The sequence below is a fragment of the Camellia sinensis genome, chromosome 11, assembly GCF_055761805.1.
Source record: "Camellia sinensis isolate YWXY chromosome 11, ASM5576180v1, whole genome shotgun sequence".
NCBI classification, from domain to species: Eukaryota; Viridiplantae; Streptophyta; class Magnoliopsida; order Ericales; family Theaceae; genus Camellia; species Camellia sinensis.
Window position 1 is genome coordinate 10,555,489 of NC_138971.1, and position 17,880 is coordinate 10,573,368.

At 32.8% G+C, this 17,880-nt stretch overlaps 2 long non-coding RNA genes across 5 annotated transcripts in view; one reads left to right on the forward strand and one right to left on the reverse strand.

Moving 5' to 3' along the window:
- LOC145801851 (uncharacterized) overlaps positions 1 to 14,130 on the reverse strand; it is a 50,921-nt gene extending 36,791 nt beyond the window's left edge. The window contains exon 1 of the long non-coding RNA XR_014343514.1: positions 13,855 to 14,130. This is a non-coding gene — a long non-coding RNA (uncharacterized LOC145801851). The remainder of the gene's footprint in view (positions 1 to 13,854) is intronic.
- Positions 4,636 to 6,995, forward strand: LOC145801846 (uncharacterized). 4 transcript variants are annotated; one of them, XR_014343503.1, is made up of 4 exons: positions 4,636 to 4,836; positions 5,700 to 5,763; positions 5,857 to 6,327; positions 6,589 to 6,995. It is a non-coding gene; the product is annotated as an uncharacterized LOC145801846 (long non-coding RNA). The 4 variants fall into 4 exon arrangements; XR_014343501.1 differs by lacking the exon at positions 4,636 to 4,836 and having other exon boundaries at positions 5,368 to 5,763; positions 5,857 to 5,959; positions 6,252 to 6,327; XR_014343502.1 differs by having other exon boundaries at positions 5,700 to 6,327.
- Positions 14,131 to 17,880: the final 3,750 nt, after the last annotated feature.

Sequence of the window (17,880 nt, forward strand, 5' to 3'; positions counted from 1 at the left end):
TTGTCGAGGAGGGGTGCGCCAGCGATTATTTTTGATGGGTTCAGTACTTTGCCTCTCCGTGAATCGACTGAGATGTCCTTGACGTATCAAGCCCTCGACCTGATTTTTGCGGTTAACACACTCCTCGGTATTATGGCCGTGGTCCTGGTGAAGACGGTAGTATTTGGACTGGTCTCGTCGATTGGAAGGAGACCGTGATGGTTGGGGCCATTTTAGGAGGTAGTCTCTTTGGATCTGATTGAGGACTTGTTCCATGGGAGAATTGAGGGGCATGTACCGTTCGAACTGGCCGGGCGGTCGGGTTGGTGCCGACCAGTTGGCTCGGGGAGGTCGGTCAGTATACTGAGGTATTTGGTTATTGTACTGGGTGTTTCTGGTTTCTGAGTCCTTTCTCTTCTCTCTGGGGGTTGGGTTTTTGGCTGTAGGGTCTTGGCTAGCGGCTAGGGAATCTTCGGCGTTCATGTATTTTTAGGCTTTGGAAAGTAGGGTTGCCATGGAGGTCGGGGGATTTTTGGAGAGGGAGAAGAGGAAATCAGATGATCGTAGGCCGGCCATGAACGCCGTGAGGATGACCTTGTCATCGTTTTCTGCCACCTATAGGGCTTCGGTGTTGAAGCGAGCGACTCCCCCTCAGTCTGACAGATGTTGAGGAGCTGGGTTGCCAGACGCCGTTGGCGTTGGGCTCCAATGAAATGGCTGAGAAAGGAGTCACTGAAGTACTAGAAAGTGGAAACAGAGTCTGCTGGTAGTTGACTAAACCAGAGTCGAGCCGACCCCTTGAGTGTTACGGGGAAAGCCCGACACATGATTTCGTCGGGAAATACATGGAGGATCATGAGGGTTCTGTAGGTCTCCAAGTGATCGACTAGATCCGATGTGCCGTCGAAAGAGTTGACCTCGGGCATTTTAAACTTGGGGGGTAGAGGTTTGTCCCTGATGGAGGCAACGAATGGGGAGTTGGCTGTGGTAGATGGTTTATGTTGTATGTTCTACATGACTCCTTGGAGTTGGAGCTTCATGGCTCGGAGTTCTGCATCCCAAAGAGGAATGTTGCCATCACCGGAAGGCAACGGTGGTTGGACGCTACTGGCCTCTCCTTCAGGGGTTAGTGCCAGGACCGATGGATGCGGGGCCCGGGGTAGCGGATTTATTTCTGGAGGAGGGGGTCGAAAGTCTTCCAAGTTGGGTGGATGGGGCTGCTGGATAGTATGGCTCGGGGCTCGTTCTTGGTTAGATGGAATATCTTGAGGTGGTGGAGGAGGCATGAGAATGTTTCTTTGGAGTAGAGCATTAATCAAAGCTTGGTTTTGCTCGGCCAGGCGGTTAATGCTGTTGGTGAGCTCGGTAAAATAGTGCGGTGGGTTGTTAGGATTGGGAGGGTCGACTTGGTGGTCGGCAACATTGTGGTGAGAAGCCATGAATCTAGTTGTAACCATCCACCTTCGCAGGTGGTAAGAAGAGGTTATCGAGAAAGGGTCTCCGGCGACAATGAGCATAACTGCTGAGTGGAGCAAAAGATTTCCACAGACGGCGCCAAACTGATGATATAGCGTGTTCCAGATGGAATGAGTCGGACTGATCCACACTTCCCAAACTAGTGTTCGAATGACCAAGCCCACCAAGAGACCTACACAAGAGTTCAACGGGGAACGGGAAGTCCCCCAGCGAACCCTCCGATGAGAAAGAGAGATGGTATGTCGAGATGAATTAGAGGTAGAAAACTTAACCTTCTTCTTGTCTTCGACGTCCGCTTATATCCTCTGGTAATCATTTCGTTGTCCCTTCCGACACGTCGCCATGGCCGAAAGTCTATGCTCTAGCTTGCCTTGTTCATGGTGAGGCCGTTCTGTCTCGACGGGGAGGGCTTATCGTAATAAATGCTGTAAGGGGTTTCATTAATGGCTGATGTGCAGTGCAATAACTTTGCAGGATCTTTGTCTGCTTATGTGGCCTGTCCTTCACCTGTCACGTGTCTAAGTGTCATTGGTTCTTGATGCCATGTTGAGCTCCAGCAACGCTGGGTTATAGTATTTGAATTGCGCATTGGGCCCTAAGTGGTAGGCTGTATTTTTTATATATTTTATGGGCTTACCCATGTCAAATTACAAAATAAATTCTAACATATAACCACAACCATACAATCAATTAACCAACCAACCAACCAAAGAAACAAACACTGTAGTTTTTGGCTAGGTTTATAGTCACCATTATTAGTTTTTAGTTTGTAATTTTTTAAGAAAAATTGCACAACATTTCCTGTGGCGATAATATCGTGTGACAATAATTTTGGAGATCTTTGCCAACTTCCAAAATGAACAAGACAGAGCTAGGGTTCGATCATTAAAGGGGCCAAAAAGATTGCAACGGCTGTTGGGATAGGTTGGTTTGTAATAAATTTCGAACCAAATAAATATTACAAAAGAGGAGGTAGTTGTTGTACAATTTCTCTTATAATAAAGGCAAATTAATTTAGTGGTGGATGAAAATACCAAGAAAGGTGTGGCCAGTGAGAAAGGGGATTAAAAAGGGGAAGAGAAATAAAAAAAAAAAAAATTGAGAAAAGAGAAAAAGAAGGGAAAAAAAAAGAAAAGTGAAGCTGAGTTTGGATTATAAATTTAAAAAAATATTTGTACAAAAAAAATGAAAGAAAAGAGAATAGTAAAAAAAATAAACTTATATTCATTCACTTCCTATTTTCCTTCTCAAAGCAGTCTCTAAATTTATGTTTTAAACGCAACATAAAAAAAACCAAAAAATAGAAGATAATGTTGAGAAGGACCACACACAAAAAAAATAAAAAATTGTTAGGGGATAGAGGTGGAAAAGCAAATTGAAAGGAAATGCATTAATTGTTTAAGAAAAAGTATTTTAAAGTTGATCTACAAGGCCCCGTTTGTTTTGGCCCCGTTTGTATTAGGATTAGTAATACCAAGATATTACTAAGATAGTAATGAATTCTTTTGAGGATATAGTGTACTTATAAAATACTATAATGTAGTAAGATAAAATGCAAGGTCAGGATCCTTTGGGAAATTTACCCATAGAAGGAATGGAGGGTCTAAATTTGGAGGGTGAGGTAATTCATTTCATTCTAAAAAAAGAGAAATACTAAATACAAAAAAAATGTCCACATGATATATAGAAACTCTTACATGATGGTATGGCCACTTCTTTAAGTGAGAGTTTTTCGTACATTCCATACTTCAATTTTCTTTATATATATAACATTGTTATTCTCAAAACTTTGCAGAAACAATGCCAAAATATTTAAAATTGTACACACTATTTTACTCTCATTTCATATGAGTAGGAGACTTACTTGTTCATTTTGCAAAGTATCCTTCTCCCTCCGCTCCTAAATATTAAGATCATTCTTTATGAATTGTATCATTTATAGTGATTTTCACAAGACTTGACTTTAGGATTTTTATGGCACACAAACTAAATTATTGGTGTTACACAAATTTTTTTTTATAGGAGTAATTAAGAGAATCATTTGGCATCCATCTAAAAAAGTCTTTTTTCTTTTTCTTTTTAACCTTAAGTAAATTTTTTTGCAAATTTGTGTTAGAAAAAAATTTCTTGGTTTGTCTATTATTTTATCCCATAAAATAATCAAAAAATTAAAAAATTATTAAACAGCCAAATTATTAAACGGAATTGTTTTGAGAATGAACTATTTTAATTATTTTTTTACGAAAGACATGATAAAAATAGAGAGAAGGCAAATGTTTGAAAACAAATCAGATTTGGAAATGTCCAAAAGAGAATTAATTATAATGTTTAAAGGCAAATGATATCAAATGTGCACTATTTACTATTAAAATTCATGGAAATAGTAGTTTGCAAATGATGAAAAAAAAATTAAATTAATAAAAAAAATCTAGAAATTAGTAAGCAGTATATTCTTCTTCTTCTTTTTTTAAATCTTTTATTTTGTGTGTATGTTTTAAAGATACTAGTTAACCAAATTTAAACATAACAATTACATTTTTTATACCACACATTTTCATAAAAAACATATAAATTTGTTTCTAACTTTTTATCAACTGCTCATTAACAACATGGAGACCTATCCACAATTTTTTTAAGAATCATTATTTAGTAGTCTAAAAGTGTCATATAATATTATTTATGCCATACTCTTATTTAATAATACAGCAAAATTTTGTGCCAATATAACAATATTAACTCGTTTATTTATAAATTATAATAATAACACTACAGAAAATATATGATTTAACGGCGTTTATTTAACGGCGTTTTTTAAAACGTCACTATTTATAATATTTAACGACGTTTTGTCAACGTCGCATTTTGTTTTAATTAAAACGGCACCGTTTTAAGTAATAGAAGTCGTTTAAAAAGCGCCTTGGAATGTTTTAACAGTCCTTCTCTCTCCAAACCCTCAAATCTCTCACCAACTTATTTCAACCTGAGAAACTCTGCAGTCTCATAGAAACCGATCCCCCAAATCTGACTCACTCGCTCTCTCTCTCTCTCTCTAGGTCCTTCAGCTCCTTCAACTCGATTCAACCTTCTTCAGCTCGATGATTCATCATTCGGTCGATCCAATCTCAGAATGATTTTGATTTCGAAGCTCCACCGCCACCGCCAGATTCTACAAAATCAGATTCTACAAAATCAAATATTTCATACACTCTGCGATTTTGATTTCACAATGCTCATTCCCTCTGCGATCACGTTAGCTTTTGACTTACAGATTGCAAATGGTTGGGTTGATTCAATACATGATGTTGGGGTGATTTGATATCGTCAGTGCTTTCCTTTCTAATGACGAGAAAGGTGAAGAAAAGCCGCATGTGAAGACCACAGGTTTACGACATTTACCTTTGTGGTCATTCGAAACTACTTCGTAGTGTTTGAGTTATAATTTATAAATGGATAACAAATTCATAGGATGAACCTGTTAGGTGTTTGCGATGTTTGCTTCTTTGGAATTCAGCCACCCGTGTTCAGTTAACAATCTTAATTTTAATTTTTAATGAATTTCCTCTCTAAATTATTTGTGATAGTAGTTTAGGATAGTTTTTGAACAATTATTTCAAACTGTTAAATAGAAATAGAACTGAAGCAGAGTGTTTCTCACACATTGATATGTATTATGTATGTGATTTATATACACAACACATTACATGATCATAATACACAACACATTACATGATCACACATTGATCTTTTGCTGTTCTTGGGGAAAAATTCTAACAAAAATTCTAACAAAGAAGCTTTCGTATTGTTCTTGGGGAAAATGTTACATGATACATCTTTTTCTGTTCTTGGGGAAAAATTCTACATAGTGGTCTTATTTTGGTTTCACACAAAAGATAATTGTTGAAATACCTGTTCTGTTGTATATTGACAATTATATGACTTCTATCTTTTGGAAGGGAAACAAATTTATCATCCACCACATATCAAGATAAATTATTTTATGATATCAACATTTTGTCAGGGGATCATTATTGGTCAATGATCATTATTGGTCAATGCAACTTCTGAACTAGTTTAGATTTGGGTTTCACCTAATTAATTTGTTCTTGCTCACTTCATTAAGGAAGTTTCAAACACTTGCATTTATAATCAAAGTTTCAGTTGAAATTACGTTTTAGTATTAATTTGTGTGATTGAATCAAGTTTCACAAAACCATTGGATCACTCTTTTTTGGTTCTTTGATTAGGAGAGAGAAGATTCGCTTGAAGAGGCTTTATCTGATATGTCGCATTGGGTGTCTGGTTTTGAAGGTTTGTCCTGTAAAGTTCTGTTCTGAGATGAATAGGTTCTTAACATTCATACATGTTTTTTTTTTGTCTTGCTTGTTATAATGTGCTTAACAGAGGAAACATCTGCAACTGGTCACGAGGGCCTGGATCAGTCATCTGAGGGATGGCTAGCTGATTGCTTCAATAATGATGAGATGCATTGCAGCCCTGATGATCTGTATATATCTCTCAACTTTTCAATTCAGTCTTCTTCATCTTCTCCCTTATTTTATTAAAAAAAAAAAAATTATGTTTCAGGTAAATGAAGTAGTATTTTCCATTCAATGTGTTGATTATTTTTTAATTTCTATTTTCCTTGCACTTTTATTATTAATAATTCTAGATTATGTTTAAATAAGTCCTCAATTTATTATTTTTTTTATTTTGCTTTCAGTGCAAGCCTTTTCTGGTATTTTTTATGTAGTCCTCTTTGCAATTTAAAATCACTGTTAAATTGTGAATTTCTTCAGAATGCAGTTGGTTCTCATTTATACCCTCAGAATCCAGTCCTCCGCCTTGGAAGTCAGCTCAACTTCAGTGTAGAAGGTTGGTGTATGATAAAATTTTACATTAATTTTTAGTTGGTCACAACTAAAACTCACAAATCTATTTCGGAAATCTAGATCTAAAAGACAACATTGAATTAATGTTTAAAAAGCCATACTAATTGTATATGTCAGGTAGAAATCTTAGTCTGAAATTGATGAATAATTCAAATGCTATTTTTTTTTGTCTGAAATCTATACTAAACCATTGGAACAGCTTAGCTCAGCTAACTCTAATCCTTAAGTTGGATATGCCCAGTAGTTGCAGGAATGCCATCAAGGATTTATCCGTTGGGTTAAGCTTGAAAGCTCAAACATTGAGTGTTTATATTTAAGAGCTTCTTCCTTCCATGCTATTGGAGAATATAGAGAAGCGGTATTAGGGATTCTTTTTCTTGATTTTCCCATTTAAACTACTGGGCATCATGCTCAATTCTTCTTTGCTTTGGTTTACTAAATTTCATTTTATGATAAAGGTGAAGGATTATGATGCAGAAAATTACAAATTATATGAAGAAGTTGGAGAAGGTGTCAGCGCCACTGTTCACCGGGCTCTCTGCATTCCTTTGTGTTGACTGGGATTTGGGAATGTATCCTGCTCAAAATTGTCTTTGTTGTACATGAACCTATTATGATTAATTGAATACGAATCCCTATTTTGCAGTGTAATGATGTGTAATATGCTTGACTATTCCATTGCATCTGCATGTGCAAGCAAATGACTTAACCTATTTTTTCTTTTTATTTTTTGATTGTGTTTGTTGTTTGATTTTAGTTCAGACACAATCATGTAATGTTTATTTAGTCAATATATTGAAGTAGCTGTAAAATTTTATTCATATTATTGTTATTTTTCAGCTTTATTACAAGTATGTTTTTTAGTTAAATATAACAGATTCAGAACAATTTTTTTTTAAAAAAAGGAGCTATAACGGCGTTTTTTCAAAACGCCACTACAGTGCCAACGGACATTTTTTTTAAAATAAAAAAATCTATCACGGCGTTTTAAAAACGTCGCTAAATATTGGATGACGTCATTTTATCATTATTTATCGCATTTAGCGGCGTTTTTAAAAACGCCGCCTATACTAATTTTACGACGTTTTTAAAGCGTCATAAACTTATAGCGACGGCCACGTCCTCGACGTTTGGTGATAAGCGTCACTAAAGGAATTAGCGACGTTTTTCATACATATAGCGGCGTTTTTAAAACGCCGCTAAAAGTCATTTTTCCAGCCGTGTAAATAACTTACTTATTATATTTTATAATTTTAACTTATCAAAAATATCACATAAATATTGTTGCCAAGTGATATCATCACACTAGGCTCATAAGTTTTCAATTTCTTATCTACCACTAGGCCATGAAATGTGTGCACCTGCCACTAGGACCATACTCACTCAGCATGTCGTGTGAGCAAAACCAAGACTATGAAAAATAAATAAATACTAAATAAAATAGAAATCAGCTCTGCCTTTGTCAGATCTTGCTGTTGGCTGTGTTCATTATTATTTGTTTCACATTAAGGGTGTGTTTGATTGGGGATAAGGGGGGACTATCTACTATTTGGACTTCATGTCCGGTCTCTTTCCTTATCCGTCGTTTGATTTTTTTTTTTAATTCGGCGTCCCCCATATGGGGGATATGGGGGACTATCCTGTCCTGGGGGTGAGATTGTTTTGGGGGACTAATCACTGTTTGGATTAGATGTGAAAATGACAATTTTGACCCTCTACTATTTAATTATGTATTATATTTAATAAAATTTAAATGTCTCAATTTAAAAATAAAATAATTTTATTTAACTTTTTATTAATGTTTTATTTATTTAATTTTTTAAAATAATTTTTTATAGATATTTTATTGATGTTTTATTTTAAAATTTTGTTTATGTTTTATTTAATTTCATTATTTACATTTAATAGATGTTTTAATAGATGTTTTATTTAAACAATTAAATGTTTAATTTCAACAATAAATAATTTCATTTATTTAAATTATGTTTTATTTAAACATTTAAACATTTATACATCAACATGTTTATTAAATTATTTCAACATCTGTACATCAACATGTATATTTATTTAACACCTATTAAATTATGTTTTAATACGTCAACATTTGATTACATCTACATTTGTTAATTGTTAATTACATCAACATTTGTTAATTGTTTAAACATAATCTGTACATCAACATTTATTTAATTATTAATTGTTAATTGTTAATTGTTTAAACATAATCTGTACATCAAAATAATTTCAATGTTAATTGTTTAAATAAAAATTTAAACATTTAACCATTAGTATGTTTAATTTCAACAATAAATTTTTATTTGTTTAAATAAAAATAATTTGTACCAGTCAATTTTTTATCAATATTAGTATGTTTAAATATCTTTAAACAAAATTTAACCATTAGTATGTTTAATGTTTACTAAAAATAATTAAAATATTAAAGATATGTTTAATATTGCTATTACTTAGTAAACAATTGAAAAATGGTAAACTAGTCATTTGTTCATTGATCTTATCCAGTCCGTCCAACCAAATGTTGGATTCACTGAAAATAGTCCTATCCAGACATCTAATCCCATGAAAAAACAAACACAGGATACATATTCAATCCGACCAAATAGTCCGGGGGATTCACAGTCCCAGGACTCAAGTCCGATGGATTCTAATCCCCCTTTTTCCAGTCCGTCCAATCAAACACACCCTAAATATTGAGTATTTAATCTAAAGTTGTGGGAGATAGGCCCGTTTGGTAGAGTTGTGGGAAAGTGATTATAATTTATAGCCTAACAACTTATAACTTATACCTGTGAACATAAGCTGATTTTTGACTTATAAATTAAGTTTTTCCTCCTCCACTCAAAGAATAAGTTGATTTTTGACTTATAAAAGTTATAAGCTGTATTGTTAAGCTGAACCAAACACATCAAAATAGCTTAAATTAAGCTAAAAACTGAAATAAATTAGAAATAAGCTCTACCAAACAGGGTCATAATTATTCAATAATTTCTCAGTATATCATGCGATATTATTTATACGATATTAAGATTTCATTTAGTAAGTTGAGATTAATTTAGTTTATTAAAATATAAAATAAATTAAAAAGTAATGAAATAAAATGTTATATTTAAATCATAATTATTTTACATTTTTTCTTACAAAACTATAAAGAAAGCCAAAAGTTTTTTTCCAAACCGAACATTTTTAACAAGGTTAAAATAGTTAAAAAATTAGACTAAATTAATTATGTAAAAGAAAAAAAAAGTATTGTGAAATATGCTAACTTATTTTTGTTAAATAGCTGGAAGATAAAAATTGACCCACTTAATATGTATTTCTATTTTTTATCTATTCAAATATTATATAAATAATATCATACAATAATTGACAAATATTTAATAATTTTCCAAAGCAGTTTGATAGAAAAGAGAATTTGCAGATTTGTTTTGGATACACAAAAAATAAGAACTTTATTGACTTATTAAGATCACATTATTTTTTTATTTTTTTTATACGTCTTTTTGTGATTAAAAAAAAAAAAAAAAAAACTATACCTTAAACAAGCCTTAACCCTTGGTTTAAGCCTTTTTGATATATATATATATTAAAAAAAAAAAAAAGAAGTTTGGTGCCGATTTTAACAAATTGAAAGTTAATAATTAAAAAATTAAAATTAACAATATATGTGCCATTATTTTTAATAATTAATTTTTTTAACTTATTTTTATCACTAAACACTATGATACAAACTTTCAAAAAGATAAATATAAATATAAATAAGTCCACAGAAAATTAAGATTTTAAGGATCAAAATTTAGGGACAAAATAATTTTTAGGGATCACATATTTTTGTTGTAAAAAATGTTATTATTATATTTTTAACAACAAAAATTGGACATTAGTGATGAATTATTATCTTTTTAGGACCAAATTTTTTGTCTAAAAAAATAAACCCTTTTGAGACTAAATTATTTTGTCTCTAAAAGTGTTTTTATTAGTAACATTTTCAAAATTTTGTTATTAAATGCCTTATATTTGATTTTTCAGAACGGTCTTTTAACGACTATCCTTATGACGATAGAAATTGGACATTAAATGTCTTTTGCAACAAAATTTTTACTTTTAGAGACCAAAATATTTATTTTCTAAAACTCTTAATTTTAAGAGTCTCCAAAAGTACATCCTGCCTTGTGATTTTAATTTTAAGCAAAATCTAATACACATGAAAAGATTTTGTTTTAGTCCTCATGGTTTTAACTTTTTTCTTCCATCTAGTAAAGAAAGTGTAAAGTTTAAATTCTAGCTACCAGAATTAAGGAATTGAGCGTATAGTTAAAGCAAATAAATTAAAAACTAAAAAGAGAGATAAAAAAGAAAAATGATTTGTTATCATAAAGTATAAATTCTACCTATCTCTTCCATTTTTTTATCCCAATTTTACCCTAATATATAAATTTCTAATTTTATTCAACCTTTAAAATCCTAACCTTACCCAACCCCACTACAGCCACCACCAGCTCCAAGAGGCAACGAGATTTGACAAAGGAAGATAAGAAGGATTTTGCCATTAGGGTTTCACAGAGGGGTTGGTTTCGAAGGAGAAGAAGTTGGGCGATGCATGGAAAGAGTATGAGGGGCTGTTAGAGGTAGGGTAGTGGTAGGGGAGGCTAAGAAAGGGAGATCAAGAAAGGGTATAGTTAGAATTATAGTAGGTTAAAAATAAAAAAATAAAAAAAGAAGAGCAATTTTAGTGACTAGGTCCAAAGTAAAAGAGATGTGATTGAGACCCCCTCAATCACCAACCCCCACCACTCCCACACATACGTGGGGGTTGGTGTTTGGTGGAGGAGAAAAAAAATAAAAATAATCTAGCCAATCAATCTAAGAGGGGGTCGTGGGGATGGGAGGAAAAGGGCAGCCGGATCATTTTTGAATGTAAAATAGTGGAGATTATTATTAATCGCACTCTTTTTGTTTATTCTACCCGTAATCACTTCCCTAAAGAAGGGATAAATTTTATTTATTTGCCCTTTATTAACTTGAGTTTTACTTGGTACACCCTAGCAGTGTGGAGGAAAAGTTAAAAATACATTAAAAAAAAATTCTATGAGGGCCTAAATTCTAATGTTGCTGATTAGTCTAATAAGATTACAAAATTATTGCCTAATCAGAGTGCCAAACTATTTTCACTAATATATAGTTCTCTTAGCCTCCGTTTGGGAAGTGGGTTGGCTTTTTGGCTTTTTGGCTTTTTTGGCTATTTTAGCCTGGGCTAAAAAGCTTGGTTTGGGAAGGACTTTTTGACTTTTTGGCTTTTTTGACTTTTTTTGTGAGAGAAGAGTATGATGATTATGGGTTAGATGTGATGTTTTGTTTGTTGTGGCTAAAATAGCCTGTTTTGTTTTTTGTGGCTATTTTAGCCCCAACCCAACTTGCCAAACACCACCTTAGCATTTTAGACATTACATTAGTGCCTTTGTGTAAGTATGGAAAGAGATTCTTATTAAATTCTTATTAATTTTTTACTACATTCTTATTAATTGGGTACAAATTATTGTCACTAATATCAAATTCTCAATTTTTTGTCTACAACATTGTTATGTAAGTATTTGTCTAGAAAAAAAAAAAAAAAAAAAAAAAGGTAACAAAAAAATTGTAATGACATTAATACCCTCAACTACGGGTACACATCTAATCATACTGTATCATCTTTTTCTTCGTCTCCTTCTTAGGGATGGCAATTTAAACCCGGCTCGATGGGGACCCGATCCCCCGACCCCGATTGGAACGGTTTTTCTCCGAAAATTATCCCCATAGGGTCGGAGATGGTATTAAAAATTAAACCCCCGATAATTTTTGGGCCGGGGACGGGAATAGGTTCCTCAACCCCGACCCCGGCCCCGCCCCGCCCCGGCTGTTCCCCGCCTGTATCCCCGTATAATTATATTATAATATATATATATATTATGTTAGTTGTTTAGTGTTAGTTGTTTAGTGTTATTATAATATATATATATATATATATATATATATATTATATTATATTATTTGTTTAGCCCTCTCTCACACTCTTTCACATTCACTCACATCACACTCCTCTCAGAGTCTCAGCCTCTCTCTCTCTCTCTCCTGTGTAGATCCTGTGATGAAGATAAGATCAATAGCAGATAGCCTCCTCCTCCTCCGACGAGGGCCACCTCCTTCTCGTCCGACACCTCCGACAACGATGCCGTTGATGATGTTTTTTTTTTTCTCAGATCTCCTCCTCCGACGTTGATGATATATTATATTATATGTTTTTTTTTTCTCCTTCTCATCCGAGACCTCTCTTCTCAGATCTGTGTAGTGTGTGTGTGTGATGTTGATGATGTTTGCTAAGTTCTCTTTTTCTACTCAGATGTCTCTCAGAGAGCTATTTTTCTTCTTTTTTTGTTGATCTGTTTTATTTTTTTTTATTTGTGGGTGAAGATCAACTCCTCTTCCTCCTTTTGTTTTTTTATTATTTTTTATTTTTTATTTTTCTGGAGTTAATTTCTTTTGAAGATCTGTTGATTGATGATGTTGTATTTGAGCTGAAGTGGGTTGTTAATGGCCGGGGATTTTCGGGGTCGGGGAAACCCGATCCCCGTTAGGGGCGAGGGTGGGGGCGGTAGTGGGATCCCCGTCGGGGATCGGGGCCGGGGATCGGGGGAAGTTCGGCGATCGGCGATCGGGGACGGAGAGGGTGATCCCCGGCCCCGCCCCGCCCCGTTGCCATTCCTACTCCTTCTCTCAATCTACCTAACCAACACAACACAGCTACCTTCCACCACCTATTGCCATTGTGACCCATCTCCTACCATTACCACTATCACCATTCCTCGCTTTACCGCTATTGTCATCGCCACTGTCACCACCTCTCTTTCCACCAGTATCACTTCACAATATTATCTTTCTATTGAATTAAAGTCTCGTTTGGAAATAAGTTATTTTAATAAATTTTTAATTTTTTACAAAAAGATGTACAGAAAAATAAAGAGAGTGATGTGACAATTTATAATAATCTTTTAACTAAAATGTATAGTTGACAAATGATACCTAAATTAGAGGTGTCAATTTACTACCAATATAGTCACTAAATTAAATTGAAGAGAGCTATACCTCGGTTTGACAATGATAAACTATAACTATAAACATCGCATTCCCTAGAATACAACATATATATGTGGGGTATAGATGACCTAAAATGTAAACCATAGTGGGAAAAAAAATGTAAATGACATTCAAAAGTTGAATAGAAAAATCATTCCGTCTTATTTATGTAAGACTGTGAGTTAAATGAATAAACAAATGAAATCAAGAAAAAGTTGAAGAATTCAAAGGATGGTTTGGAACAAATAAACAGAATGAAAGTAGTATGAATTCACACACAGACTATGAATAGAAATATCGAAGTGCAAATGACATTCAAAATAAGGGAACAAAAATTAAATAGAAACATATAAATCAAACTTATATTATATATTATGGTCACCTTTACTGAGACCTCCTCCATCTGAAAGAAAGCAGAAATCAAAAATCAAAAATCAAAAATGTCCCCGCTCTCTTTTCCTCCTCTCAATGTGAGCCTAGCCCACTAACAATGGCATTACAGTCAGAGGTCTCAAAGGCTCAAGAACTCTCTCTCTCTCTCTCTCTCTCTATCTATGAGTGTGAATATTGGAAACAAAACAAACAAATCTCTCATTTTCCTTCTCTTTCACTTCTCTTCTCTCTATGGAGGAGGAGGTGGGGATGGAGGCTTTTTGCTTTTCTGTCCTCTCAGAAAAATAGGATCTGATTAGCTGGACACGCCATAATATATGACGTTAGAAGGGACTGTTTGGCTCTTTGGATTTTGTGTGCTAATTGATGGACAACTTGACAGCTCGCTTTATGGAACATTGTACATATTAAAAGCAATGGTCCCTCAATCATAACCTAAATAAAACCTTTTTGTTCCAATTATTTGGTAGGGTCCCATTTAGGTTAGTGTTTGATTTGTCCTTAATTAATTTAATTAAGTTAAAAAATAAGTCTGTTTGTTTTCAACTATAAAAATTAAAATAAAAAAAAGATAACAATGAAAAAAAAAAAGGAGAAAATATCATTTTGAAAAGTAATTACAAATCAATAAAAAATTATATAAATATTACTAATTAAAATTATAAAATTTTCATAAATTAGTATTTTTTTTTTTTCCTCACATCCACTAAGATGTAATTACCCAAGAGAAAACATAAATTTCAAAGGGCAACTCAACTTTTCTAATGGGAATGACTTCCCTTCAGTCTAATCACAAATTAGAGGATATTGTTGGGCTTGTAGGGTTTATCACAGGTCCTGTTTTGATAATGAACCGTTCAATGCGTAGAACTTATCAAGTACTATATGCCAATAAAAAATCACGTTGATCGAATATCGATGGCTATGTGATCAAACTAATTTTGTATGAAAAAAATAGATGATGAAAATAAACGGCTTACAAAAATTTAATTTGATCACATAGGTATTGATATCCGATCAACGTGATTTTTTGCAAGCATATAGTACTCGACGAGTTCTATACATTGAATGGTTCGGATTATCGAAACGGGACTCATGGTGAGCCCTCACGGGTCCAACAGTACCCTCCAGTGATCGGATTCGAGGAAAGCCATTCCCTTTTCTAATAATCTACTATTATTTTAAAACTCTAAAGAGCACATGTTTTTTACTTTTTTTTGTATTTCAAAAATACCCTTCCAGATTTATTAAATATTACATATAACCTATATCGACCAAACAACCAAACACATTTTGAAATTCAAATACCTTCAAACAACAAACACCTTCAAATATCATAACATGATCATTTTTTTAATAATTCTACTACTGTGGCATGTTCAATATTTGTCTCTTCCATTACTTCTCATGAATGGTGAGCATTCAAACATCAATTTAAACATTATAATATGATTATTTTTTTAATAATTTCATTACTGTGGCTTGTTTAATATTTGTCTCATCTACTACATTCTCATGAACGGTTAGGGATATAATAATGGCCCGACCCGGGCTCGGGTTGGCCCAAGCTGGCCTTGCAGGCTCTATCTTTTTTAGTGGGTCGAGCCGACCCAAATGCCAAAAATTAAAGGCTGGGCCCAAGCCCAAGCCCACTCATAATAAGGCCTAGGGCCTGGTCGGCGGGCCTGGGCTAAGCCACAGGCCTGGCCTAATCGAGCCCCCCCTTTTTTTTTGTGAAAAATAAACGATAAATACATTATCTATGTAGATTATTTATTAGGAATAAAAGAAAAATTATATTAGAGTATTTTAATTAACATTAATGAGATGTTTTGTTTGGTTATATTTCATGGTGGTATTTAAATTTAATTATGTATGACTTATGTTTTTTAATTATGAACTTATAACTAAAAAAGTATGCAATTATGCAATTTTTTTTCCCTTTCGCAATGAATAATTTTATATATATGAAAATGAAACTTTCAATATTAATATATTAAATTAATTATATAACATTTATTAAATTAATAATTTTTATTTCAAAATGAAATAAAATATTACAAAATAGGTGTAGATTATTGATGATGGTAGAGCAATTACATCACTATAGCTCAAGTACATCCCAACTAGGTTAGCACCTACTAGCTTACCAATCATTTGCATTATACTCCACCTCAATAATCTAATACCAAAAAAAAAAAAATGAAATGAAATGAAATAGTTAAAAAAAATTGTTGATCAATCATCGGAGGAGATAGGCATTTCAGTCGCGTTACCCGAGGATATGTCATCCAAATTATTTTAAATTCGCTCATTTTCATTATAATTTTGTCTTCTTATAAGCTCATTCATATGATTTCTGAATATTATCAGTGCCTCAAACATTTTGGGTGAAAGCCTGCTACGGTAATCGCTTAGCACTCGTCCACCTGTACTAAAAGCCGTTTTCCAAAGCAACTGTAGAAATAGGAACGATTAATATATCACGGGCCATCTATGAAACCACAGGCCACATAGTTTTATTTTGTTTCCACAATTCCAAAATGTCAAAATCATTAGAATCATCCACTGACGAACTTTTCAAATAACGTTGTAGTTCAGAACTACTTACACTTGTATGTTGAGATATTCTTCTATTTTTTATTGTTGAAAAAATACTTAACCTCCCGCCTCAAGATGAGATTGTTAGTATAGTGTGTGTAGGTGTATTTATAGATACAACTGCCATGTATTCTTCAAATAATCTGTTTCATGCATGCATAATAGGGGCAAATTATGTTTGATCAACAAAAATACGTTCTAAAATTTTTTGTAAACCAATTTCTTTACATCTAGGATCAATTATTATGGCTAAACCTAAAAGATGAGGCAAAGGATCAAAATATTTATCAAATTTTGCTTTCATTGAAGTTATAATGGTTACACAATATTCATTACCCATATAATTTACGAAAACTTTAATTATTTCTGCTAGCATATGTAAAACAAATGGTGAAGTAGGAATATATATGTAAGAAAATAATTTTGCTGGAATATCAAAAACTTTAAAAAAATCTTTATACAAGGCTACTTGACGTTAATTACGTTTTGTGAGGAGTCAGTATTCCTCCTATTGATGTTGTTATAAAAATAAGTCTATTACTCTTCTTTGTTTACAAGCTATTTTTAACATATTATATATTGAATTCCACCTACTATCTACATCTAAAATTGATTTTTTAAATAACATATTTTCTCGTTGACAAATTTTTCTATATTCCGAAATTCGATTAGCAGAAAACATAATAGTAACAACTGTATTTTTTATTACAAGTACAGAAACCTCGTATACATGCATAGCTTCTTTAACAATCAAATTTAAAATATGGATACAACAACGAACATGAAATAAATCACCATCAACAAATAATTGTAAAGTTGATTTTAAATGGGCTACAGTTTTATTATAATATGCTACATTATCTAAACTAATCGTAAATATTTTATTTTGTAAAACCCACTTATATAATACATTTCTTATTTCTACACCAAGCAAATGACTAATGTATGGAAGTTCAACTAATTTAAATGAAATAATTCTTTTATTTAATTTCTAATCATTATCAATAAAATGTGCAGTGATACATTGATATTCAAAACCCTTATTTGACCACAGATCAGATGTTAAACAAACTCTTATATTTAAATTTTTAAAGATGTCAAATAATTCACTTTTAACATTCTCAAATTTCTTTAAAATCCTATTTCTAGTAGTATTTCTTGAAAAACTTTGATATTGCGGTGCAAAACTTTCGTGAATCATTTCGGTAAAATCGAGACATTTACTAGTAGTAAAAGGTTGTTTTTTTTTAATAATATAATTAACTATAGAATTTTGTGCACATATAAGGTCATATGAAAATATTTACAAAGTATTAGTTGATGAAACCCTTAATTGCATTTGATTTCGAATATCAAGTTGTTGACTTTGTAAATATTTGTTAGCTTGCATTTTTAGATGACTAGTACCCCATGT